The sequence below is a fragment of the Aotus nancymaae genome, unplaced genomic scaffold (assembly GCF_030222135.1).
Source record: "Aotus nancymaae isolate 86718 unplaced genomic scaffold, 86718_ANA_hifiasm-v0.15.2.pri h1tg000033l, whole genome shotgun sequence".
NCBI classification, from domain to species: Eukaryota; Metazoa; Chordata; class Mammalia; order Primates; family Aotidae; genus Aotus; species Aotus nancymaae.
In genome coordinates, this window is record NW_026988447.1 from 51,775,514 (window position 1) to 51,802,617 (window position 27,104).

Genomic DNA, 27,104 nt, shown 5'->3' on the forward strand with positions numbered 1-27,104 from the left:
ATCATGCAGGAAAGAGACGATGATGATGACTTAGACAGGAGGTTGTTTTTTAATGTATAATCTATAATTATTGTAGCTGCAAATTTAATTCTGTGCCTTTGCATTGTCCTTTAAAAGAAATTTTACAAATAGCACTTTTTAAAAATAGTAACTACGGTTCCATAAGAGGCTTTTAGTTGTAAGCTATTGTGGCAAGAAATTAGTTTTAGGTAGAGAATTGCATGTGTTTGTATTAGGTGTGATTGTATTAGGAACATTCTTTGTAAGACTTTTATTAATAATGAATTAATAATAGTGAAGGTTTTCTGAGTAGACTCTCTTGTATTGTAGTGTTTCCTATCCATTATCTTGTTTGATCTTCACAAAAATCCTGTGACATAGGTGCTGTTATTATTTCCATGTTGAAAATAAGAAAACCAGGGGACTGAGAAGTTAAGGAACTTCCCAAGGTAACAAAGATAAAAAATTATGTATCAGAATTTGAACCCAGTTGTTTCTGAGACCACAGCTCAAACCTTAAAAAAAAACTAAAATATCTTTTATTGAGAAACTGCTTACATATGATAAAATGCACAGATCTTAAATGTATTCAGTGGATTTTCGCAGTTGTGTCACACATATGTAACTACCTCTCCAAACTAAATACAGAATGTTTCTAGCACTACAGAATGTTCTTTCATGCTCCTTCTGGTCAGTTTTCCCCCAACATCCTCCTACTCTACAGACTACTATCTGGTTTCTATCACCATATGCTAGTTTTGCCTTTTCTTGGACTTCATGTGAATGGAATAAAACAATCCATAATTTTTGGAGTCTCGTCTGTGTTGTTACTTATTGCTTATTCTTTCTTACGGCTGAGTAGTAGTAATATTTTATTATATCAGTATAGGTTCATTTCACCTGTTGAGGGACATTAAGATTGTTTCCAGATCTTAGCAATTTTATGAATAAAACAGCTATGAGCATTTATGTACTAGAATATGTTTTCATTTCTATTGGATAAATACTTTGGAGTAAAATTGATGGATCATGAGGTAAGATGTATGTTTTCCTTTTTAAGAAGCTGCCAAACAGTTCTCTGCAGTGGTTGTACCGTTTCAATTTCCTACCAGCAATGTACGGGAATTGCAGTTGCTCTGCATCGATCCCAACATTTGATATTGTCAGTCTTTATTTTCACTGTTCTAGTGGGTGTGAACTGGCATCTCATTGTGGTTTTAATTTGCATTTCCCTAAAGACAAATGATGTCGGGTACCTTTTAATGTGTTTATTGGCCATTTGTATACCTTTTCTTTTGAAATATTTAGGACTTTTGCCCTTTAAAAAAATGTGTATTATTTGAATTTTTATTGCTGATTTCTAAGAATTCTTTATATATTCCAGATACAAATTCTTGTCAGATATATGTATTATAAGTATTTTCTTCCAGACTGTGGTTTGCCTATTTGTTTCTCTAGCAGTGTGTCTTTTGATGAGTAGAAATGTTTAATATTGACTGGAGTCCAATCTGTTTTGTCTTTCATAGTTACTGCTTTCTCTTTCCTAAGTAATCTTTGCCTGTTTCATAGTTACAAAGAATTTCCTCTTGTGTTTTTTTCTAGAAGATTTACTTTAGCTTTAGATTTCAGTGTTTGATTCATTTGGAATTTATTTTCGTGTATAATATGAGGTAAAGGGCAAAGTTCTTTTTTATTTTTCATGTTTGTCCAGTTATTCCAGCATCGTTCCCTATTGAATTGCTTTGGTACCTTTGTCAAATTAATTGGCTCTGTATGTGTGAGTGAGTTTCTGAACACTATACTTATAAATTTGTATATCTTCATGGCACTATCACATCATCTTGTTTACTGTCCCTTAATCGGGTAGTTAATTTTGTTCTTTTTCAAGCTAGTTTTATCTATTTGAGCTTCTTTCATTTTCATATAAATTTACAGACAGTTGTCTTTCTTTAAAAAATAGCCTGTCCTGATGTTTGTTTGAATGGCATTGAATCTCTAGATTAATTTTGTGAGAATGAACCTATTAATACGGAGTCTTTCAATATACATACATGGTATTATCTCTTCATTTATTTCATAGCCCAGAATGATGCACAAGAAGGAATTCATGAGCAAAGACTATTTGATCAATTACCTCTAGCAAATATAGGGTATCCTCTCTCTCTTAAATTCTATTTAAACATCTATTCTCAGAAAATATTCATTTGGTGTTAAGAGAGGGTATCTCAGGTGAAAGTGAGTGAGCTATACTTCCTTATATTAAGAGGAGCAGTTAAAACTTCACAACTGTATTGGGTTTCCAAAAAAGATTGCTTTCCAAAAAAAATGTGCAGTCCTTTGACTAGTAGAATATTTTCTGTACTAGTAAAAGTGTGATCTCTCATAGTGTAATTCAATTCCCTAATAAGCTGCTATGTGATCACTAGTATTCTCATAAAACACTACATAAAAAACAAGCAGTCTTGGCCAGGCATAGTGGCTCACACCTATAATCCCAGCACTTTGAGAGGCTGAGGTTCCAGGATTGCTTGAGGCCCAGGGAGTTCAAGACCATCCTGGGCAACATAGTGAGACCCCATCTTGACAAAAAATATACGTATACAAAAATTAGCCAGGCATGGTAATGTGTGCCTGTAGCCCAGCTACTCGGTTGGCTGAAGCAAGAGGATCACTTGAGCCCAGGAGTTTGAGGCTGCCGTGAGCCAGGATTGTACCACTGCACCCCAGCCTGAGTAACAAAGTGAGACCCCAACTCAAAAAAAACACAAAAAACTCAAGCAAAACAAGTTATCTTATGTGGAGGCAGTCAGAAAGTGCTTTAAAGTCGTGAATAGAGCTGCATTTTCTAAGTCTAGGGGAAATGTGTACAACAAAACTCATGAAAATAATAGTTGTTGGGACTTGAATTTTCCAATGGTAATAAGTCAATAGGGTGCAGAACACTCATCTTCAGTACTTAATTTTGCAGGAGTAATATGATATTTACCTCCGAGGATTGCAGCAGAAAATATGACAAGTGCTGAGCACATTGGTTGACATAAAGAAGGATCTCAATAAACTATATCTTTTCATCTTTATCTAGATCCATGACAAGTTCTGGGAGCAGGTGCAGTTTTTTAACTTGTTTCATCTCTGTGCTTTCACTTTAGAATGCTGTTATTGACCATAGTATTCAAATATCTTGCAGAAGCACCACTTTTCTTAAATATTAATTTGGTTTTGATTTCTACTTTCTAAGCACATATATATATACACACACACATACATATACACGTGTGTATATGTATGTGGTATGGTTTACTTGCTTAGATGGCATGTGTATACATAAATTTAGTGTTCATTTTACATAAAGAATATTTTTACTTTTACCGGACTTGTTACTGTTGCAACTTAGAAGAATGAAACTCAGTAATTTTTTTTTTCTAAATCCATTTGCAGAAGTTAATTTACAGACCATGGCATTTGTTATTACATTAACACTAAAATATATTTTAGTGTTAAGTTTGTTGATAATACATTTAAATATATTTAGGTTTGCTGACACTATATTTAAAAGTGATTTGTTAAAATATATTTTAGTGTTAGGTTACTGTTATTACATTAACACTGAAATATATTTTAGTGTTAAGTTTGTTGATAATACATTTAAATATACTTAGGTTTGTTGACAATACATTTAAAAGTGATTTGTTATAAGCAGATTAAACCTATTAGCAGCAACTAGAAGCTATTTGTGAACTATTTAGGGCAAGAGAGTTTTACCTTACATTACTGGCTTAGAAAGGACAGAGGGACTTGTTCCTTTATAAGCAAAGTAAGTTTGACATAGAACAGAGAGTGCATTCACATTTTAAAGTATAATTTATATTATTAGGAGTAATTTATCTTCATTAATAAAATTCGGTAGGCTAGAGTTACAAAATAAAATTGAAAATATTCTTCTTCACACCCTGTTTCCACTCTGCAAAAACAGTTACTGCTTATCTGTTAGTGGTAAACTGTATCTTTCCAGAATTATGTGGGCATTCATCTTTTTAGCATGAATCTCTAATATATATACATAGGTATATATATACATGGTTTTAATGCTACTCAGTCTGAGACCCTTCCTCCCACAATCTTCAGAATTCTTACGTAGTTTATTTTCATTTGATGTAGTGAATTCCTAATCGCACATCTTAAGCCTATTGAATTAAAATGAGTTTTAATGCATATCTACTTTTACATTTTCTCAGAAATTTATTTTTTGGAAATTAAATCTTTGAATGTGGAACATGACCTTTATAGCTAAATGCAAGATAGAGTAAAATGAATGGAAAAACAGATTTAGTATGTCAAAATCTGAAAAGGCAAAGAAAATTGACCAGTGTATTGGTTAAAGAAGAAGAAATTTTAAAACAAAAATTATAGGAGAATATTTATATTGTTTAAAACTGTAATAAAAAGAAAATCTATTATAATGTTAAATGTATGTGCTAAATGACCTAATAACAAAAGGGAAAAAGGTATTACCTATCATTTCCTTAAGGCAGTATAATAACAGAAATTAACCAAGAAAAGCAAGAAGAAAGCTTGTAAAGAACAAGACAAAAGCAGGTAATAGAAAAAATATCAGAAGTATTTATGGTAGAACCCAAAGACACTGATTTCAAACAAATAATGAACAAATAACCAAAGGCATAGAGTGAAAAGCCAAGAGCTTTGGAGGCTTTTTTTCCTACTTTATTTGTGCTTTATGTCTAGAGTCTAGAAGTGCTTGGCCTGCAGTAAATGCCCGGTAAATATTTAATGAATACATTAATATTTCTTACATATTTTTAATAGATTAATGATTGAAAATGAAAGCAGAATGTAATAATAAAGAGAAAAAAGATGAACTGTTATAAATGAATATTGTATACATTTATATATTAAGCAAAGTATAATTCTCAATTCCAAATATAATTTTCAGGATGAAAAGGACACAATAACTAGTAAAACAATATGCCGATAATCAAAAAAAGAAAAAAGAATGGTTTTAAGACTTCATTAACAAAACAAATATGTATTTTTATTTTGTTATCAAAGCCCAGTTTTATATTATATAAAGTAATTCAAAACATATGAAAAGTAGAAACATTTCTGTTTCATTTTTGAAGGAAGTGACTGTATTCCAAAATATAAACAGTTCACATGAATGAACACAGAATCTAAAGTGAGAGCACATGAAATAACATATTAAGTAGTGTTAATCTCAGGAATGCAAATCTAATTTAACATTAGAAATTTTATTAACATAGTACATAATATAACATCAGTATGTTATATAACAAAAAGTCTTACCCTGATAGGTATAGAAAAGGAAATTAATAAAATTTGTTCTCTTCATAAAGAAAAAAATAAATATTAATTACAGAAATAGAAGGTTTCTAAAAAGTACTTTAACCTTAATAACAATCCTGTAAATTAATATCCTTCACTGTTTTTCTACCCCATTCTTTGTATGTTGCCTGAATGCTACCTATGTCTTTTGTGGTAAGTAATGTCACAAACAGTTACTAGAAATGTGTAATTTCCATTTGTATAATTTTGCTCATATATATATATACACAAAATATTATATGTGTGTATATGTGTGTGTGTGTGTGTGTGTGTGTATATATATATATATATATATATATATATATATATTAAATTTCTGTGCAGGGTTTTGAAATTTTTAATTGATCAGAATTTTCAACACTGGCCAGTTAGCCCAATTCAGGTAAGGAGGATAGCATGAAACCTCACTGATTTATTTTATTTTGTAGAAAAAGTAGTTACAATTATTTTTGGTAAAGTGGCCAGATACAGTGACTCATGCCTGTAATCCCAGCACTTTGGGTGGCCAAGGTGGGCAGATCACTTGAGGCCAGGAGTTCGAGAGCAGCCCGGCCAACATGGCGAAACTCCATATCTACTAAAAATAAAATAAGTCAGCCAGGCATGGTGACGCACACTTGTAGTTCCAGCTACTTGGGAAGCAAAGGCCTGAGAATTGCTTGAACCTGGGAGGTGGAGGTTGCAATGAGCCAAGATTATGCCACTACACTCCAGCCTGGGTGACAGAGTGAGACTCTGTCTCGAAAAAACAACAAAAAAATTTTTTTGGTAAAGATGTGCATGAAGTAATATTCAGTAAGCTTCTGTTTAGATATTGTAATCTTAACGATTAATAAAGTAATAAAGCAATTATATGTATTTTCTCTTTAAACCTCCAAACAACTCTTTCTTAAGAGTTACAGTATTATTTTCATTTTGTATGTGAGGGACCAGCTCAGAATTAATAAATTACAAAGTTATTAGAGAAAAAAATTCTTCCCCATTTTTAATATTTCCTTCAAGGTAAAGGGATCTTAATTAGTGCAATTAGTGATCCCCGCTCTCTCTCCTACTTCACTTCCCCTTCAACTGTGCCTTGGTGAAGGTTAAATAGCTTAATGCGATTGATAAATTTGGGAAGAATGTATTGGGCAAGGGGTTTTGGAAAAGGGTTAACTGTAAGGAGCACTGATTGGGCTCCATAGTCTAGAGGAACAGATTTCAACTCTGCAGAAGGAAAGCTGGGTTCTGGCCGGATGACTGTGTATCTTGTTTTGCCCAGGACACTTCCACTTGATGTCATCCTCAGTATGAGTATTCATAGCACCATATTTCACTCTCTTGAGTATCCCAGTTGGAATAACAAGCTATATGTTCACATTAATAAGCTGCGTAGTTCTAGGGTTTAGTATTAAGAAAGCACATTGTTTGCGTATAAAAAACTGTGTCCTTTAATATTGTCTAAATAAGTATTATTTTGGCCTCAATCAGCCACTCTATTGTTTTATTTTTCAATTTCTGATTCTGGGCAGGTAAAAGGAGCATTTTTGAAACCTAGCAATAACTTTTGATTGGTTAGACTTTCAGTCTTTTACTGCTTTAGTAAACTTTCTAATACACTGTGCCATTCCATATGAGATATCAAATTAGAGGTCACTTTAATCAATTTAATTTCCAAACAACTTGCTCTTTTAAGGTATTTGGGATCATAAAGATGAATACATTGATTGGCTATTTTCACGTTTTAGTTGTTTTGGTTTAGAATTTGAGACATTTGGAGGAATGTTGGAAGGTTTAGTTTAGGGAAAGAAAAACTTTTTCTCTACTCTCTTAAGTTTGTACATGGAGACCTGTGAATTAAACTGACAATAGGTAGATTAATAAGAGAAAAATAAATTTATTTATGCATGCAACGTACAAACACATGGGAGTGCTAAGTGATGACTAACTTAAAGGGGTCATTAGAACTTGGGGCTTACATTCTTAACTTAGTAAGGGAAAGGGAGTGGGGAGAAAAGGCTCCTGTAGGAAGAACAAATAGGTTTATTTAAGAAAGACAAGTGGGTTCTTTTAGGTGAACAAACAGAAGATAATGCTTTTTACAATGTTTGACTATACAGGTACAAGTGGTCTTTATATCTTCTTAGGGCCAGAAAATGCCCCCAAAGAGAGGATTTATGATAAATTTACTCATGGACTCCCTGCTGGGATTAGAATCCACCCCAAAGAGATAAGTTATGGCAGTTCTTATTTCTTAGAAGTCTTTGCTTTTATTCAGATAAGAGAAACTCTGAGGAGGCTTATCTATCTGTTGAATCTCAGGTGTCTTCTGCTTAAAATAAAATTTATACCAACCATGGAGTCCCAAGTGGGTCCCCATATGAACCTTGGTATTCATTTACTGACACAGTCTCATTTTCCAGCTTACGAAAAGAAAATCTGGAGATGTGACTTAGACAAAGTTACATATTGTATTAGTGACACAATTTGTTGTAGAATTTACTAGTCCTCAGGTTCCTGGGTAAAGTGTTTTTGATAATATCCTCTCACTGCCTTTTAGGGTAGGAATAGGGAACAGTGAGTGAGAATTATATTTAGGTAGCTGAATTAGAAGAGTAAATCTGACGTTTGTATGAAAAGCTTTATTTGCTGTTTCTTGAGTATCACTTTAATATGTCAACTTGATCTGTAGAATTTTATTCAGAAGTCACCTTTCCACTCTCTTATTACTGGTAATTAAATTGAAAATTCATCCCTCTTATTCTGTGACAACCTGCTGCAGGTGATTATCTCTAATGAGGTCCTTAGATGCAGAACCTGGGTTTTTTTCCTTCCTGACTGCTTAGTAGTGATATTTATAGAAGTAGCGTTAAAATGAGTAAGCATAGGTAATTCTTTTATATTTACCTAAGTGAAATTTGGAAATGTAGCTTTTTATGCGTACTTCAGCCTTTTTATCCCTGTATATGTAACCCAGTTACATCTTAACATTTGTTTCTGGTGAGTAGGCCAGAAACAAAATATTCACTTGAACTTAATATGTTGTAATAATGAGCGTATTCAATAAAATATGGACCAGTAATACAATTGGGCATCATATCTAATTGGATGAAACAGAGTATGCTAAATGTGATAATTTTTCTGTCATAGAATTTCATATTGAGAATATGCTAGTTATTTTGAAGTTAATGTATTTGCTGGGATAACTTGTTTCTGCTTGAAAGGATAGTGGGATTTTTTTTTTTTTTTTTTTTTTTTGCTGTTATTATGCTTTCTATTGTTAAAATTTTTTTTTTTGCTTTTGCATCTAAACATGCCCTTTCATAGGCAGCTGAATTAATCTGGTCAGACAATAACCCATTTCTGTTTAACTTGATACAGCTTTTTTTTTTTTTTTTTAATTTGAGGATACTTTTTAGCATTTCTAGACGGCCAATATCAGATTCAAATCACCAGTCTTTTGAAGATGATTTTAATGCATTCCTACTTCTAAATATTCTCACTATGTTTACTGCTCTCAGTAGTGGGATGCATTGATTCTGAATTGCTAAATCTGTTAGAAAGTGTATTGTGTGTGTGTGTGTGTGTGTGAATGTGATTGTTGGTTTTCTCTACCAAAAATCAGTATTTGATTAGAGATATACTTTTAAAATGCAACTCAAATTTGGTTCCTACCACTGAGTTGTTAGTCAGAACCCTTTAATTGGAGGTACAAGACATGTGACCATCCCCAAATAGACTAATGATTTGTGGCCCCTTCAAATGTTAGACATTTGAACTATTAATATTATCTGAGAACTGCTGATAGCAACTCAGCTTGTCATCTGCTATCATGAGCAACGTAGCTTTGCCTTACTTTTGCAACTCTGTTGTCCAAACCAAAATTTTACAGTTAAAATCTCTGTGATCCTTAGAATATAATATAGGATTATTCTAATCAGTCACCTATGGTTACCAAGAGCCTGAAGGGTTTTAATCTCTGCCTTTAAGCTACTTATCTAAGTATTCTTTCCAGCTTCTTATGAGTTCTGTAGTTTCTCTAAGTTCAGTATATTTCTATTGGGTTACATTGTAGGTAATGTTTTAGATCCCATATAGATCAGCACTTTGAGTAGGTACTTGGCTTCATTTTTCTTTTATTTAGTTTGGGATCTCATATAATGAAATGTGACTAAACTTGGGATTTGAACTAGATGTTAAAATTGAGAACAGGGATCTTAGAAGTTTATTCCTTTCCCATCCCCCAAGGGGGCTTTAAATTTTTAGAGTTAGCTTGATAGCATTTTGTGAATCACATGTATTTAGCTAGTTAACTACCAATTGTGTTTATTTCCATTCTATTTCAAAGTAGTGCTTTGAGGATTGTGAAAAGACAAGTTTTCAACAAATTTAGTTTAAAGATCCAATTGGCTTTTATGAGCAATTCACGAATTGGGTAGCTTCTCGCTGAAAAATTCAGAAAAGTTGCTCTGAAGGGCATGGTAGAATGGTCAGTTTTTATAAGATAACTTGAACAAGAACAGAGAAACAGCGTAATACAAAAAGCAGATTGGGTACCATCAGGTTACTTCAGGTTACTGGGTTAAAGCAGAGGGGACTTACCATGTTGGCTAGAACTGTCCTATTTGGGAATTTGGCCATCATCTCTCTCCTGATTTCTGAACTTTAGTATGAGGGACTCCATTTTGGTTTGGTCTGTTCTGTTGGGACCTAGCATAGGGTCTCAGCCCAAATCAGTGGCGTCCCATAAATTTTATTTAACAGGAATAAAGGATGTAAGACACAGGAAAATTTCAAGATGACAAACATGTGAAGCTATATAAATAATCACATAAATTGTTCATAAACAGTTTATGTTTATCTTGTATTTACTTTGTTATCACTCCGTTTTTTGCTTGAGAATAGAAATTAGCATATTATTTGTTAAGTTATCTGTTTATTTTATTCATTTTTAATTGAGATTTTCACTGGTTTTTCTTAATATTTCATAGTATTTAGTTTTCTTTCTCAAAGAATTTGTCACTATATGCTTTTGATTAAAATCTTAAATCTTATATGCTTTAGTTTGACAGTATTTTCTTGAAAGCACCTTTGTGAAAATTATAACAGAGAAAAATATTGCAGTGAAAAAGATTGGACCTAACTGACTCCATCTTGCTTCTAACTTCCAAGCTGTCCTTGTTCATTCCTGGGCATAGGCCGAACTAACTTTTGAAGGAACTTAGTTTATAGTTTAGCTGTGAAACAAAGATAAAACAACACTTTCCCAAACAAAACCCTTTCCTGCCTAGGGACTAGACTGCCTTTGCAGGACTAACAAATTAGCCATAAGATTAGAAATTATGGTTTAGGAGTCACACAGTTGGAGGCTGCAAGATTCTAAGCCTCCCCAAATTGCTCCTGGTGATAACATCACTATCGTAAAACCTAAGATCATTGTTTGAGATCTTTTGCAGACCCTGCACTGGATGTATCATCTGGGACCACTCAGACTGACAAACTGGCTCATCTACTCTTGAAGCCACCACCCAGGAATTGACTCAGTACAAGAGTACAACTTCAACTTCCTATTATTTCATCTATGACCTGACCAATCAGCACTTTTGACTTTCTGATGCCCTAACTATCAAATTATCCTTAAAAACTCAATCCACAAGTTTTGGAGAAGACTGATTTGAGTAATAATGGAACTCTGGTCTTGATTATTGAGTAATAATACAACTCAAATAAGACTGATTTGAGTAATAATAAAAATATCTGGCTCTGCATGAATTAAACTCTTTCTCTATTGCAATTTCCCTGTCTTGGTAAATTTGCTCTGTCTAGGCAGCAGGCAAAGAGAATCCATGGGACAGTTATAGTATTTATATACATTTTGTTTTTATTCTACTTGAAAAATAATTCCCATAGATTTGCTTTAAAAATTTAAGTCTTCTCCTTGTACCACTTAACAGTATTAATTTTATTGAAGACTGTTGTGAAAAAAAGTTAATGGAACCTCAAGGGCATGATATATCTAAGGGTTAACAATATAAATAACTGTGATATAGTAGGTTATACTGTTAAGTCTATATTATGATTGAGGTCAGCAGTCTGAGTATAAATTTAATATAGTTATATTAATATAATTCTGTAAGTATAGCTTTAAGGTTTAATTATTTAACTAGGACTATTATGAAGTATATAAAAATAGTTAAGCATATGAACAATCCTCTCTCCAGTAATCAAAGATTTTAGGAATGAAAATTCAACTCTCTCCACCAACTTTGTAATTTAAAAAACTAGAAAATAGAGATTTAGTAGAATCATTTCAAGTGGTATTCACAAAAAGGCATTTGGCTTTACCTTAACATTCACTTTTGGAGATAAAGATTTTCCTAATAAAAGTACAGTTGAGTTATATATTTATAACTCAAGCTTCAGGCAGTACCAAGTCCTGGAATATTTTAAGATTTCAATCATGAGCATGCAATAAAAATTTATTATATGAGATTATCTAAAATGTTCCTATAAATCTTACTTAATCACCTACATTTAAAAAACTCATATTGGGTAGAGACCAGCAAAGAAAGTTTTTCTGCAAGTAAGATTTTTCTCTTAATTTTTTAATAAGCATTTTCTTTGGCTACATAGACACTATTTCTAATTGATTTTGTAAACAAATAGAAAAGATCAGACAATTCTGGAAAAAATAAACTACTAACAAATTAAAATTTATTGCTCTTTGAGACATCTGCCTTTCCCTCTTTATTTGTGACAGAAATTGCTGTCCTGAGAGGGACAGAAAAAAATATATCCCCTTGGCTTATTTAGCAAAACACTAGAATGTTTATTTGAACCTGATCACCTTTAAAACTTAGAAAAGGTAAAATAGGTCAGGAAGATGTAATCTTTTATAGGAATTCCTTCAAATGTTTAATTCCCAATACTAAATGAAAATAATTGGAACATGAAGAGTTCTATTCACTTGTTCAATTTTGTGTTCGTAACTGTATTTTTGGGTTGCTTTTCTTTTGGTGTGCAAAATATTCCTAAGTGGTACCAAACATGAATTTATAGGGATTCAGTTTTAGAAACACATAAAACTAAACGTTCTGCTCATTACCACGTGTCCTCCCTTGCATTGCTAAGTTCACTTTGCTGGATATTATTACTTTTATGCAGTAATTTTATTAAGTATATGAAAGGAAACATTTCAGGTTAGAGGTGAGTTCTATAGGCTTGTGTGTCTGTCTTTTTTTTTTTTTTTTTTTTTTTTTTTAATAAGACTGAGTCTCACTCTGTCACCCAGGCTGGAGTACAGTGGCGTGATCTCAGCTCACTGCAACCTTCACCTCCCAGATTTAAGCGATCTCCTGCCTCAGCTTCCAGAGTAGCTGGGATTACATAATTTTTGTATTTTTTGTAGAGACAGTGTTTTTCCACGTTGGCGAGGCTGGTCTCAAACTCCTGACCTGAAGTGATCTGCCTGCCTTGGCATCCCAAAGTGCTGGGATTACAGGCATGAGCCACCATGCCGAGCCCAGGCTTGTGATTTGTTTAAAATTCATCAAATGACAAGAAAATGTCAATCAAGTAACACATTACTTTCTTCTAATGTAAAGTAGAATGATACTTGGCTCTTTACATTTGTTTTTTGTACAATGCTGTCATGACAGTCAACACATTGATTAGTAAAAGCTGGGGAACTTGATAGAAATCGTAGACTAAATTTAACTAGTACAGCATATTGAGTTGTGATCCATATCTGTGATTCTTAGAAAATTTGTTCCTAATTATTTTTTTTGCTAGTATCAGAAGATTACTGAAATGGAACAATTTCAGAGAAAGTTGATGAAAATACATACTTAGAAGCCTTGTACCTGAAGTAAACTGAGGAGCAAATTCTTCAGTGACTTCAGTCTCCTGTGATGTGGCACAAATATGGCTTTTTCCTCTGTTTGTGGTGTTAGGCTTTTCAGAGAAAGTAATGGGAGTAATGGCTCTCTAGGTGTGTAATAAATTTTTATGACTCTTGAAATTACTCCAAAACAAGGTCTCTCAATCAGTGATTTATGGAATGGTAGTGCCCTGGAAATACCAATAAATTGTTCTGAGAAAAGAGAAATTATTTGATCAAGTGAATTTGAGAAACGTTTTGTTACACCATCAGCTGTATACTGTTTCACTACAGGATATCTCATAGTCAATACCTAATTACATATATTGTGAATTGCTAAGAAGGAGGTATATAGTTCATAGCATTTCCCAAACTGACTTAATCTTGGAAACCACCTATAACATCTAGAAAGATGAGAATGCTCTATAGAAATTGAGGAATGTTACCTAAAAACCTAACTGTATTTTAATATATACTTTTTAGTTACTGATGAACCTAATTTATATTCAAAGTTTAAAAAATATTGGTAGAAAAAACTTGATAAAATTGAACAGCCTTTCATGATATACAGTCGTAGCATATGAGACTAAAAGGAATACCACTTAATAAATAGTACCTACGAAAAACTCTAAAAAGTAATATTTAAAAATGAAACCTAGAAACAATTTCTTTCTAGTAAGGAATAAGAGAAGAACACTCACTGTTAAAAGGTTTCAAGACTGGAGAGGAAGAAACAAATTTATCAGTATTTGCAGGGGTCCGGGAGAATGTACAGAGCAACCTTTAGTATCAACAAAAGTTGCTAGATGCAAGATCAATATAAAAAATTAACTGTTTCTATTAACCTAACCATACAATTACAAAGGATAATTTTTAAAAGAGACCATGTAGAAATTACATAAAAGAATGTAAAGTAATCAAGAAGAAATCTAATAAAGGTTGTAGACAGTCTTTTATGAAGAAAATTTTAAAGTATTATTGAAAGCTATGTCTGCATGGATGGATAAGAGTCAATACATTTAAAATGACGTCTCCCCAAATTAATCTATAAATTCAATAAAATTTTAGTTGCACAATACCATCAGGGTTTTCATATAGCCTGATAATGTAGGGAAGGTAAAATTTTTCTCTAATCCCCTACAGTCTACAGCTAGTACTGATGTAAGACAGATCAAGAGGAGAAAACATACACATTTTGTTTACATGTTCTTGTAAATAAAATGCTCTCACACAAAAAAATGAAGACCCAATTAAATGACTAGCTCTAAGTGCTTATATACCATGTGGAACAAAGAGTGGCAATTGTAGAAAAGTAACTATGAAGAGAGGGGTTAATTTCAGAAGGTTTGTACAGATTTCTTTCAGCCTCAACTCCCCTCCTCTTGTGATGAGAATATTTCTCACCTCCTGGTATAAGGAAGATATGGGAGTTTCAATTCCTGCTTTATGAAGAAAAGGGAAAGTCAGAGTGGATCTCTTCCACCTGCTGTTTTTCCGGTGTCTTTAGCTCAAAATAATCAACATGTCAAATGGTGTATTTTGGGGTGCCATCCTGAACTCTTTCAGTAGATAAGTTGATTCATGTGGCATAATAAAGGGCCCAAAAATAGCAAAGGTGATTTTTAAAAAGAAGAATGGAGTGAGAAGAGGGGGAATTGAGTGTTAATTGTCCTGCCAGATGCCCAGACTTACTTGTGATAAATAAAAGAATGTGGTATTGGTACAGGGAAAAGGAAACATACTGATATGGTAGAATAGAAGAGAGCACTGTAAATGGATCCACATATGTGGAAACTTGATGTTTCTCAAAGGTGGTCTCATAAATTAGTAGAAACAGGGACCACTGAATAAATGGTGCAGATACAATAAACAAAGTTTTTATAGTTTCAGAAATAGACATAGAAGAGAAGCCGTTTTCAGTTGATCACTATAGCTAGTGCCTTGAAGATGAATGTCCCTTGAACATTTCAAATTATGTAATTTGAGGTGAATGAAGTAATGGTATATAGCTTTTGCTGATTTGTTATGTTTAAGTGGGCCAGGAACAGTTAAAGTCTTTAAATAGAAGTCTATTTGTACAGTACCCAGTTTAGTATCCAGCTTGGGAAACACTATTTCCCATCAGCTTTAAAGCATAACTCTATAAATAATGTATGAACTTGAACCTTACTCTAAAGATATGAGAAATTTAAAATAACAATAAACAACCATAGTCTTCCTGGGTCTTTCTTAGATACATTTTTGAGTAGGTCAAAGTTAATTCTTGGCCATTCCAGGCTTTTCTCAAGCTTGCCTCTATCCCTTAGAGGTTGGTGACTGCATCAGTAAGTGATACATTCACATACTTGAAAGTGTAAGTGACTCAGGATGCATAATGAATTTTGTCTCCAAATGATGCTTAAATTTTAAGGAAGTTCAATGACTTACACTAAAATAATGAATTTCTAAACGTGGAAGTTTAAGGTTTCCTTCATTAGAGTGGTGGGTGGGAGTAGGTGTTTAGACAAGGGCCTTCATGAAACCTCTCAGTTCCATCTCCTAATCTGCTCTACTTAGGTGCCCCATGTTTTTTCTTTTTACCTTGGAAAATAAAGTGAGAGAACAAGTATATTTAGTGAAAATGGTAGTGTTATTTTTAAAAATTATAGAGACAAATTAAAAATCACACAACTTTATCACCCTGAAAAATATTTTGTATTCAGATATTCTTTCTAAGCATAGATTGAAGTCTAAGCCGAGATGTTACTATGGAGAGGTAGTGAAGGCCCTGTGATAGGTTTTCAATAAGTTAACTATAGGGTCTATTTCTCTGTGATAGCCATCATAAGTAAATTCCTAGATCATTTATTTTCATAGGTCAACATAAAGGCTAGTTCCATGCTAATATGACTCTTTGCAGAATAATCATTTCATTTTAAACCAGTAATGTTGTGTTATTTCAATTTACTTTTGCAGTTGCTTTGAGGCCAAACTTTTATCAGCTCATTTAAAAGTCTCCTTTAACTCAAACAGGCACAACCTCCTAAGTAGAAATTTGTTCACATCTATACAAATAGATATTTTAGCTTTTCATATAGATTTTGAATTTATTCCTCAGTATTATTTTCTTTTTAAAGCTTATTACAGTTTTCATTGATACAGTTTGGGTAAAGAGAGATTTAGTGGCATCATCTATGTGCATGTTAGTATTTTAAGAATTAATTGCAAAGGATAAGTTGGGAACTTCTAAACTGTGCATAGATATAGGCTAATATATTTTCAATTTTAAGTATACATGATAGATAATATAATGAAACAGATGTATATAGTATATATATTCACTAATATATAGAAATAATTATATTTTTATATTTAATAAAATATAATAAATTGGTATTTTTTGTAAACTCGTTGAAATCTAAAAGTGAATTTTATTCAACCTAAAGCCTCTTTTACATATGTCTAGGTATTAAAAGTTAAAACAAGATAACACAACTTTGTGGCAATTCCACAGGATTCAGATTTCAAAGAGTTTGATCTAGAAAGTATTTATTATGTAGAGCACATTCTAGAATTAGTCCAGAGAAGACATGCATTAGGGAAACATTTGATCTGTTACTATGGAAGCTGTGTACTTGGTCAATACCTGAGGGCTTATTAAAGCAGTTTCCCATTTTTCAGTGTGAACTTGGTATACCTTAAATCAGCAGTCTTTGATTCTTTATTTTCTCTGAAAATAGCACAAACTCACCTTCCAATTCTGGTATTGCCTTGCCTAGCTGCTGAAGTTGTAGTGGCAGCAACAGCTGAGATAGCAGCAATATATCAATAGAAATAGTCTGTAGGATGGAACTGCAGCCACACACAAGATCTAAGACTTGTCTAAAGTTTAATACAGATATTGCTTTGCTGTATCAATCTAAATAATTATCCCTTAATTATCATCCCTTTATTTTCAATCTTTCCTGAATAAAAGGAAAAGGAATAATTGATTAATACCTGTGACTGATGTTGTGTGTTTTGAACAGTAATTCCAGGTGAGTGCCAAAGAGCAAGGAAGTTTATTGTCCTTGTCAGCGGTTAGAAATACATGGTCTCAAATAGTCCTAGGAGCTCAGAATGTCTCTATATTAATAATTTTAGTTCCTTAGCTTTTGTTCTTCCAGTCATAATAGACAGTTTGCATATCTTGAATTTGGTCCAGAAACCTGATGTGAATATCCTCTAAATTCCACAATTGCCCTTTTTCACTGGGCTGGTTAGTGATGAGTTTCCAGCTAAGGTCCTATACTCTAGGAAATAAATATGACTTAACCTGCTATTATCTACATATATGTCATTGAGAGCTTTTGACAAGTCTTGTCAGAGTATCCTAGTTTTTAAATATCCTTAAATATAAGAAATATAAGAAAATTTGTAGTTCTGAGATTCTGGTGAACCCAAAAAGATTGGAGATTTAAATAGTTTCCTTCCAAATATCCTAATTTCTTTCTCTGTTTTGTTTCTCATAACAGAATCCAACCATGGAAATAAATGAAATTAAAGACAAAAGTGCAGATTTGCCAGTCCCCCTAACCCACTGCCTGGCATTAAATTAAAAATAAATGCCTATCTAAAACCTGGAGCTGCTTTTGCTCATAAATGAAAAGGGAGTTCTACCTAGTTAACTCCTGTTTATTTTCTAGGGTACAAATATTCAGTCTGAAGTACTTCAGACTGAATATTAATGCCGTCAGATAACAGTTAAAAGCCGTGATATATATATGTGTGTATATATATGTGTGTATATATATAGATAGATAGATATAGATAGATAGATATAGATATAGATATAGATATAGATATAGATATAGATATATCTATCTCACAGCTTTTAACTATTCACTCCACTCCACATGTAAAAGCCTCCTTGAAAGCAGAGCAGATTGGAATAGTGTTTATTCATATACTAACCCTATGCATTTGATATTTCTGACTCTTTGGAACCAAGGACATAAGTAATTTGGAAAACTGTAAGACCGCAGTGATTCTCTGGTACAGCCTACTTACATTCAGCCAATCAGCCCCCAAAATATTTAAATAATTCCACCCTGTACCTTTCATCTTCTTGGTACATATACCCATATGTTAAAAACAACCTTCCCTTCTCTGCTAATTTTTTTTTGTTTGTCTTGTGTTGTAATGGAATTGGAAGACATGGGACAAGTATTTTTAAACACTTTTTTTTCAATTCTGGTTCTGATATAATTCAGTGAATATTAATGTATTTCAGTTAAAATACATAATACTCAAATCATATAAAAAGATCTTAATTTGTCTGGAATTGAGAAAAAACATTTATTTTGGATTATAAGTAAAATTTTTCTGCAGGAAAAACTAGATTATAATATGGATACTCAAAGAATTGAGAGGATTTTGAGAGAATGTAATTTATTTTACAGATGATAGAGTGATTTATTCTTAAAAACTAAATGGAAAAATAATTTTCTCTCTTTATAGCACAACTTTATTCACACAACTGACAAGTGGGAAAGTATAAGTGTACCAACCATAAAAAAAAGTCCTTTCTCCAGTCTATAATTTCCCATTGCATTCTCTCTACCTTCCCTGATGATCACAGGTCTTAACTTTATTTTGAATATCACCATGCTTCTGTATTATAAGCAAATTGTGGTCATCCAAAAGGGTTCCACATTTGTGTTACTAGTCATCATGACTCACTTTTTAAGTGGTTCACGACAAAGTCAGTACTTTCCCACTTTTCAGTTGTGTGAAGAATATGAGCAAAAATTCAAGGAAGTTTCGCGGTATTATATTTCCATTCCTTTGGGAAAATTCAAAATCTCGTGTATCGCATTCACCAGGGAATGCAAAGGAACTAACATTAACTGAGCCTCTAATATGACAGACAACTGGTATCAGATCCTTTATGCTGCTTGTCTCATTTTTATTATCACAGCACTTAGACAGGTAGATACTGTTATAATCCCCTTCTACAGACAATGCCACTAGAGAGCTGAGGCATTTTGAGGTTAAAAATCTTACCCATTGCCTCACATTATAGTTTGATCTACAGCAATTTTCATTCCATCACCCCCTATCATTCGGAGTAATTGACTGTGTTCAATAAAATCTAATAGTTCTCTTTATGCATTTTAGTATATCTCTCTTGATAAAGAATATGCAGAAATTGGAGTTAAAAAGGATCTTGAAAATCGGATTATAGTTCTCAATCCTGTTCCTTAGCCAGCCTAGGTACATTAAATATCTGTCTAGTTTAAATAATTCTAGAAAAGATTCCACAATTTTCCTTAGTAACCCAAATATGTCATTGCTTTGATTTAAGCCATTTTCTTCTGGTTTGTCCTGAATAGAGATGAAGAACAGCTGGTTACCATTCCCAATATAATAACCCATATATTTCTAGAACATTATAAAGCATTCCCTCAGGTTTTTCTTCACAGCCTGACTCCTTCTATCCTTTGATCTTTCTTCTTTTCCAACCCTTTCATCATCTGTGTGGGCTTCCTTCCTTTTTATTTCTCTGCATTCCCTTTCAGATGTGGAGATCATAACTGGGCATGGATAGCCAGCATGAGTCAAGCAGTGAAGAGTAAAATAAGAAGCTTACCTCAGGGTTTCTAAACTAATTTTCTATTTATGAACTCCAGTAATGTGCTAGCTTAAAACCCAACAAGAATGGTGGCTTGCTATCATATTTCACTTGTAGGTCTGCTATGGTACAAGGTGTGTTTTTTTCTGCTGTATTTCCATTCTTGAATGTGACCAGCCCTTACCTTGTATGCTGTGCCTTATATTTCAGAACATTCTATTTTGAAAACTGACAGGAAAGACTTGCATAAGTCTGAAGAGTATTTTGATGTGGAAAAAAACCTTTTAAAGGATTTTAATGTGTTCAAAGTGATTGTGTTGTTAACAATGCTTTCTTTCTATACAATGGAAAATAACTTATGCGTGAATAGTTGATAATGCAATTGTCTGAATCATTTCATTAATTACATGTGAGTTTTCTAATACACTAACCCCATTTTAAATACTCTTCTAATCCACCAGTTATTTCTTTGTATCTATTTTATTTGTTGATGGGAATTTAATAAGCTTGCCATTTATTACATAACTTATTTTACTAAGAAAATGTTAAAATAGTACTAAATAGTAGGCAAAGTTGTAGCTGTGCCATCCTTTAAACCTCACTCCAAAATGTACGTATTTTGTTAAAATAGCGAGACACTTTTCCTTTTCACTTCAGAACCTTTATAGTTTATAAAATCTCATTGTTTTTTAGGAGGTACTAGCATAGTACTTTTATCAGTTTAAAATTTTCTCATTTTGTTACCCCATGTTATGCCAGTAATTTAACATTTTAGTTATAGACAAGGGGTCAAGTTATCATTTTTATTTAGCTAGGGAATGTCCTATTTTCACCTGACTTAAACAGAATTAGTGGACTTACCATTTTTCATTTTGTCTCTTGAGTTTTTCACACATGCTTTTTAAATTTAATTAAAAGTTTATGTTCATTCAGTAAGTGCTATATAGTACTTGAGAGGACGATCATCATTGGATTAATAATATTAATTCAGTCCTTGATAGACATTAGCTTCTCTCTGTAACATGTTGTCCTAAAATTAGCCGTTTCGTATAGAAGAGAATTTGTGGCTCAGTGCAACTATTGGAAAAGTACTTCAAAATTTCTTAACTACTTTACCAGTCAATTAGCAGCTCCTTTACTCATGAAGACCAACTTTCTCTCTTTATCCTTGATTTTAACATGAGACACACTGCCTGTTTCTCTCTTCTCCCGCCCCAACCACATGCAGAGAGTTGTATGGTGTTACAGGTTTTTGGAGCTCTTCCTCACAACTATGCCAAGGTTCTTTTCCTTTAGAAAACCTCAGTGAGACTGATAGAATGGTTTTCTTCTTTGCATTCTTGATGCATAATTCCTAACTTCCTTTTAAAATGTTGCAGAGGCTTATTATTCTTCCCATTAAATTTCATTCACTATCAATTTTTAAGAAAATACAGTCTCTAGTCTAAGCCATTAAGAAAATGGCTTAAATCAAAGCAATGACATATTTGGGTTACTAAGGAGATCTATGGAGAAAGCAAAAGCTACCTCCGAATAGTCTCTCAGAAGAGCACATTTGTGAAAACTTTTTATTTTCTAACAATTCATGGTGCATGTACCATGAGAAGGGCCTGGTGAAAGGAGCCTGCCTGAAAACACTCAGCGACCTGAAGCTGGACTACCTGGACCTCTACCTTATTCACTGGCCAACTGGCTTTAAGCCTGTGAAGGAATTTTTCCCATTGGATGAGTTGGGCAATGTGATTCCCAATGACACCAACATTCTGGACACGTGGGCGGCCATGGAAGAGCTGGTGGTTGAAGGGCTGGTGAAAGCTATTGGCATCTCCAACTTCAACCATCTCAAGGTGGAGAGGATCTTAAACAAACCTGTCTTAAAGTATAAGCCTGCAGTTAACCAGATTGAGTGCCACCCATACCTCACTCAGGAGAAGTTAATTCAGTACTGTCAGTCCAAAGGCATCGTGGTGACCGCCTACAGCCCCCTCGGCTCTCCCAATAGGCCCTGGGCCAAGCCCGAGGACCCTTCCCTCCTGGAGGATCCCAGGTTCAAGGCAATCGCAGACAAGCACAATAAAACTACAGCCCAGGTGCTGATCCAGTTCCCCATGCAGAGGAACTTGGTGGTGATCCCTAAGTCTGTGACACCAGAACGCATTGCCGAGAACTTGAAAGGTCTTTGACTTTGAACTCAGTAGCCAGGATATGACTACCTTACTCAGCTACGACAGGAACTGGAGGGTCTGTGCCTTGGTGAGCTGTATCTCCCACAAGGATTACCCCTTCCATGAAGAGTTTTGAAGCTGTGGATGCCTGCTTGTCCCTAAGTGACCTATACCTGTGTTTCCTGCCTCATTTTTTTCCTTGCAAATGTAGTATAGCCTGTGTCATTCAGCAGTGGGACAGCAACTTATAGAGTGGCCAGCGAGAGTGTGTCTAGCTTAATGTTGGATCTGACGAGGCCTGTCAGTACAGTAGAAGTCTCTTCCAGTTTGCTGTGCCCTTCTCTTTGCCCCTCTGGGGAAAGTACAACCTGAATACCCTTTTCTGACCAAAGAGAAGCAAAATCTTCCAGGGCAAAATAGTGCCACTAACAGCTGAGTTTTGACTGCTTGGAACTGTAATCCTTTCAGCAAGGCTTCTCTTTGCCTCAAATAAAAAGTGCTTTTGTGAGTTTAAAAAAAAAAAAAAAAAAAAAAAAAAAAGCACATTTGTAAAAACTTTTTATTTGGTAACAATTTATGAGAAAGCTGAAAAGTTAGTATAGAATGTTTTCATACACCCATCCCTTAGTTCAGAACTAAAAACTTCAAGACCAAGTAGCTTACATTGTCTCCTGCTTAAAGGCCAGACACTGACTACCTTTTAAAAGCAAATGCAAAGGCCTTTGGGTGGTCCCCTGTGTGTAAGTGGTTGTCGTGTGGAATATATACCTGCTGAATGCAGAAATGAGAGACTCTGAAGCATCTAAACAAGCTTTTGAAGGAGGGAGTGCTGGGCTCCATCTACCACTTTTTATGGGGAAGAGATATTTCTGGAAACCACCCTGATCTCTAATCAAATATACCATGTTAATAGCAACTGAGTGCCAAAGATATCTACTCTTTTTTTTTTTTTTTTTTTTTTTTTAACCTGCGATAGTTGTTTACCCTTGTTCTAACTTATAGACAATTCTTACTTTATTCAGGCAACTTGTTCTTGTGTAGTATAACTTGCAGAAGTGTAGAAGCCTCGTTAATAATGCCTTCTTGGTCATTTAATTTCAGTGCTTTATTTTTCACTGATAAATTTGATCTAGTTTTTAGTGAAAAGATTCTTAACCTAGAGTAAATAAACTTTTGTGGATTTATGGTGGGCTTTATAGTGTGTATGAAAATTTGAATTTTTCTGAGGATCTATAGGTTCTATGAAATTTTTCAAGAGTGAATGCAATCACTCTACCTTCTCACTTCCTTCCCAAATTTGTAACCTTTCTCCTCAGAAAATGTCAAGTAAATTAGGGTGATGTTCCACAGTACTAATGGGATTTAAATGTGTATTTATTCTTTATTAGTATACAGTACAATATACATGTTTCTAATAAGAATTACATGTAATTATAGACTTGCTTTAAGTAAAATGAATTTGGGATAATAAAACTTAAATTTCTACTCAAGAAAGTTAATTTTCTCTTGTTCTTTCATTATAACAGTAAAGTCAGTTTTTTTACAGTTAATAAAATATGCCAGAATATCCCAGTACAATCAAATAGCTTATAATAATGAAATTTCAGTAGTCATGAAGGAAAAAAACATTGAAGATTATCTTATTTTCATTCTAGAATAGTTAAGGACTTAAAGTCTAAGGAGCTTGTTGGATTATTGAGAGGGAAACTGATGGAAATGATAATATTATATATTTATAGGAAATATATTTCACTTAGTATTCCTCTGACTTCCGGATAAACACTCTGGGGAAAGAAGGCCCTGTGGTTCTTTTTAAGAGTAATACTGTGCTTCTAAGGCTACTTTATATCAATCATATTTTCTAAAGAACCACAAAATGTGAATGCACAAAAACAAGGAAAAAGCTTTTCAGGTATTTGAGATTTAAGAAGCTATCATTTTGCCATATGCAGTAGTACCTGGTTCTAAAAACAAACAAACAAACAAACAAAATATATGTAGCCATATCAGGCTGGACGACAGAATGAGACCCTGTTTCAAAAAACCAACAACCACCACCAACTATTTACTATCTCAGCTGCTTTGTAAAGAGCCACCTTGTCCAAGATCATAACCTTCCCAGGATGGCCCATAATCAGTGACGAATAGCAGGGAAGGTGTAAAGGCCTCGTTATTTTAGCTAGCCTGAGACAACTCTGAGAGGCCATTTAAGCTCCACAATTCCTTAAGGTGTTGGCCGATTTTCCTTGGACCAGCGCTTTGGCCTAGCTTCTCTCCTTGCTCAATTCTTCATCCTTTCGCTTCTTTACTGAGGTTCTGATCCCAAGAGAATTCTCTAATCTACATTTAGCACACCACACTCCATCTCAGAGTCTGCTATTACTGGTAGAATCCAACCTTCAATGGGCAAAAAAGTGAACAGCATTCCATTTGTTGAGAGTTAAGTAAACAAAGAAACAGAGGGAAAAAATAAAGAGAAGTCCTTTTTGAGGTGAGTGAAATTAATGACTTGAATGGCACACAGTGTCTACATTTGAAATGATAAGCTGTAAGAGTACGTGAAGGACTTTGTCCTGGGTAGAGCAGGAAGCTTTTGAAGCAGGGATGTGATATAAAGAAAACAATGCTTTAGAAGAATTAATCTGGTAAAGAGAAATGGGATTATATGGAACAGAAATTGTTAAAGAAAAATATGTCCATTTCTCTGCTAATTTTTTTATCAGTGCCTGATTTCATGCATTATGAGAAAGTGATAGTTGAATACGTTGTTTAACTAAAACCTAATTAGTTGAACTTTGAGAATTTGAAATCACTCTGGTGATGGACCATTTTGGATCTTTCGTGAAGGCTGCATCAGGTTCCTTTCCCTCTGTCTATTCCTGAAGAGGATAGGAAGGGTGCCCTTCTAGGGTGTCCTAGGCTCATCTAAAGAGCAGCCTGGCATCTTGCCTACTTCAGTTTTTTCAAATACCAGGAGACACAGCTGAGCCTATTCTTGCCAGTTAGCTGTGACCACTTTCTTTTCCTTTTCTGCAGAGGAAACAGAGTTGCCCACAGCCAGCATCAGGAGGAGGGATACTGAATTGTGAGGTCAACCTAGAGAGGTAGCTGAAGCAGTTTACCTGGGACCTCCTGTGTGTGTTTCCTTCATAGTTGTACGTTACTCTGGTTTGGAGGAAAGTGTTTTTATTTTTGTTGTTGTTTCTTAGTTTGAAGGAGTTGGTTATTTGATATTGCTATTTAAAGCTAAGAAGGAGGGCCCTTTGTTAACAAGGTTGGGAAGTGTGGCACAAGACTACCTTTTAGAATCGTACACAGAGCCAGTAGGAGTTAAAATAGCCTACTTTCTTATCACTGTTACAAGAAATAAATATTTTGTCAGTATGTGGTGATTTTTCTCAACCCGAAAGAATTTATCCCTCCTTGGTCTTTATTTTAAATTGGTGGAATGTACTTAAATTTTATTGACAAAAGTAAAGATGGACAACATACAATTATGAGCTTATTAAAAATAACCCTTCTACGAGGCAGGGAAGTGGTTGCCTCTTTAAAGTTAGCAGATTTTCTTTGGTTCCTTTATAAAAAGTAGCGTCAATCTTGACTGACTTTGATCAGTATTTGTGAAATAAATTCAGTTTAGTTGCCCGTTGGAGATTACATAGTTATGTTTACACAGAAACAATTTAGTAAAATTTGATATTCAAAAAGTACCAGATGGAGATATTATAGACAAGCAGGAATGTAGGATGCTTCAATACATAGTCATTTGAAATGAAATAAACAAGTAGTAGAACTAGCTTCTTAACATAACTCATAATTCCCAAAGAACATTTGCATTATCCAAGTACCTAGTAGTTTTCTAAGAAAATGATTGTCTCTTGCTCATAAATTTATTTTTAATAGTTGCTGCCTTGGTTTATCAAAATACAAGTTAAGACCTGTTTATATCATAATGAATGCAGATGCATAGGAATGAGTTTCTTTATTTCAGTTTGCATTAGGACAATTTGGTCTCAACATTCAAAATGAACATTATATATATGTACATAAAACGTTGGAGTTCCCAATGTGTTTTGTCTTGTCATTTTGACGTGGGGCTGTTTTTTATTCCCTATAACTCTGATCTGATTATTTTTCTTGATAATGGGCAGAAAATGATTATGGATCATGTAAATCACTGATAAGGCATGGAGGGACACTGGAAAGTGGGGCAGAGTGGAGGGAGTAGAAATGTGGGAGTGTCATTTGTCTTCAAGAGCTTCTAGATGACGTTCTCTGAGAGCCGACCTCTTAGTAACCTTAGATTATGTACTTAAGTATCCACAGCATAATGTTAAAAGGAATCAGTAGCACTTAAATATGTCACTTTTTTTCTGAGAATACATTGTCTGGAAAGGTAAAGCCTTAGTAGTTCAGGTATGTGAGTGGTGTCATAGACATTAAACAAAAGAAAAAGCTATCAGATAAACAAAACAAAAGTAGCATTTTTCGTGATGGCTTTTACTTTAATTCCACGGCCTATGACAGATACACCATCGCTAACTATTTTCCAGCTAACATCTTCTGTACTCTGTTCAGGTTGGTTCCTCAGTCAATCCTTTTTAGCTGCCTTTGCCAGTAGATAAGCCCAGGGATCACATTACATGTGTTCTCAAGTTGATGGAATACCACTGAGAAACATCACTTCCTCTAGTCAATTTGGCAATACCTATCCAATGGAAATATAGATATAACCATTGCTCCAGCAGGCATACTTCTAGACTTTATTATCCAAGCATAATCCCAAAAGCATAGGAAAAGTAAGCATGAAAATCTCTTCTTCTCTACCACTGGCTTCCTTAATTTCATTCTCCAAAGTGAAATTACTGTCTGCATGTCTTTTCAGCCATGTTTTATGACAGGTAACATAGCTATATACCCAATTGTTAATATATGTAAATTGGATCACACTCTGTAAACTGTTCTGCAATTAGCTTCTTTCATCTAACATGTCATATACCTATCACAAAATATGTTTGGAAAGACATACAGATGGTAATACCTTTGGAGAATGGGATTAAAGGATGCAGGGGTGGAGACGAAGGGATTGTCTTGTTTACTTTTTCTTTTCTCTACGGTTTGAATTGCT

The 27,104-nt window shown here is 33.9% G+C and overlaps 1 protein-coding gene and 1 pseudogene across 23 annotated transcripts in view; both read left to right on the top strand.

Annotated features, from left to right (window-relative positions):
• Positions 1-27,104, top strand: part of CAMK2D (calcium/calmodulin dependent protein kinase II delta) — a 317,145-nt gene that overhangs the window by 32,410 nt on the left and 257,631 nt on the right. The gene's annotated exons all lie outside the window — the stretch shown is intronic.
• On the top strand, positions 18,460-27,022 carry LOC135277798 (aldo-keto reductase family 1 member B1-like; annotated as a pseudogene).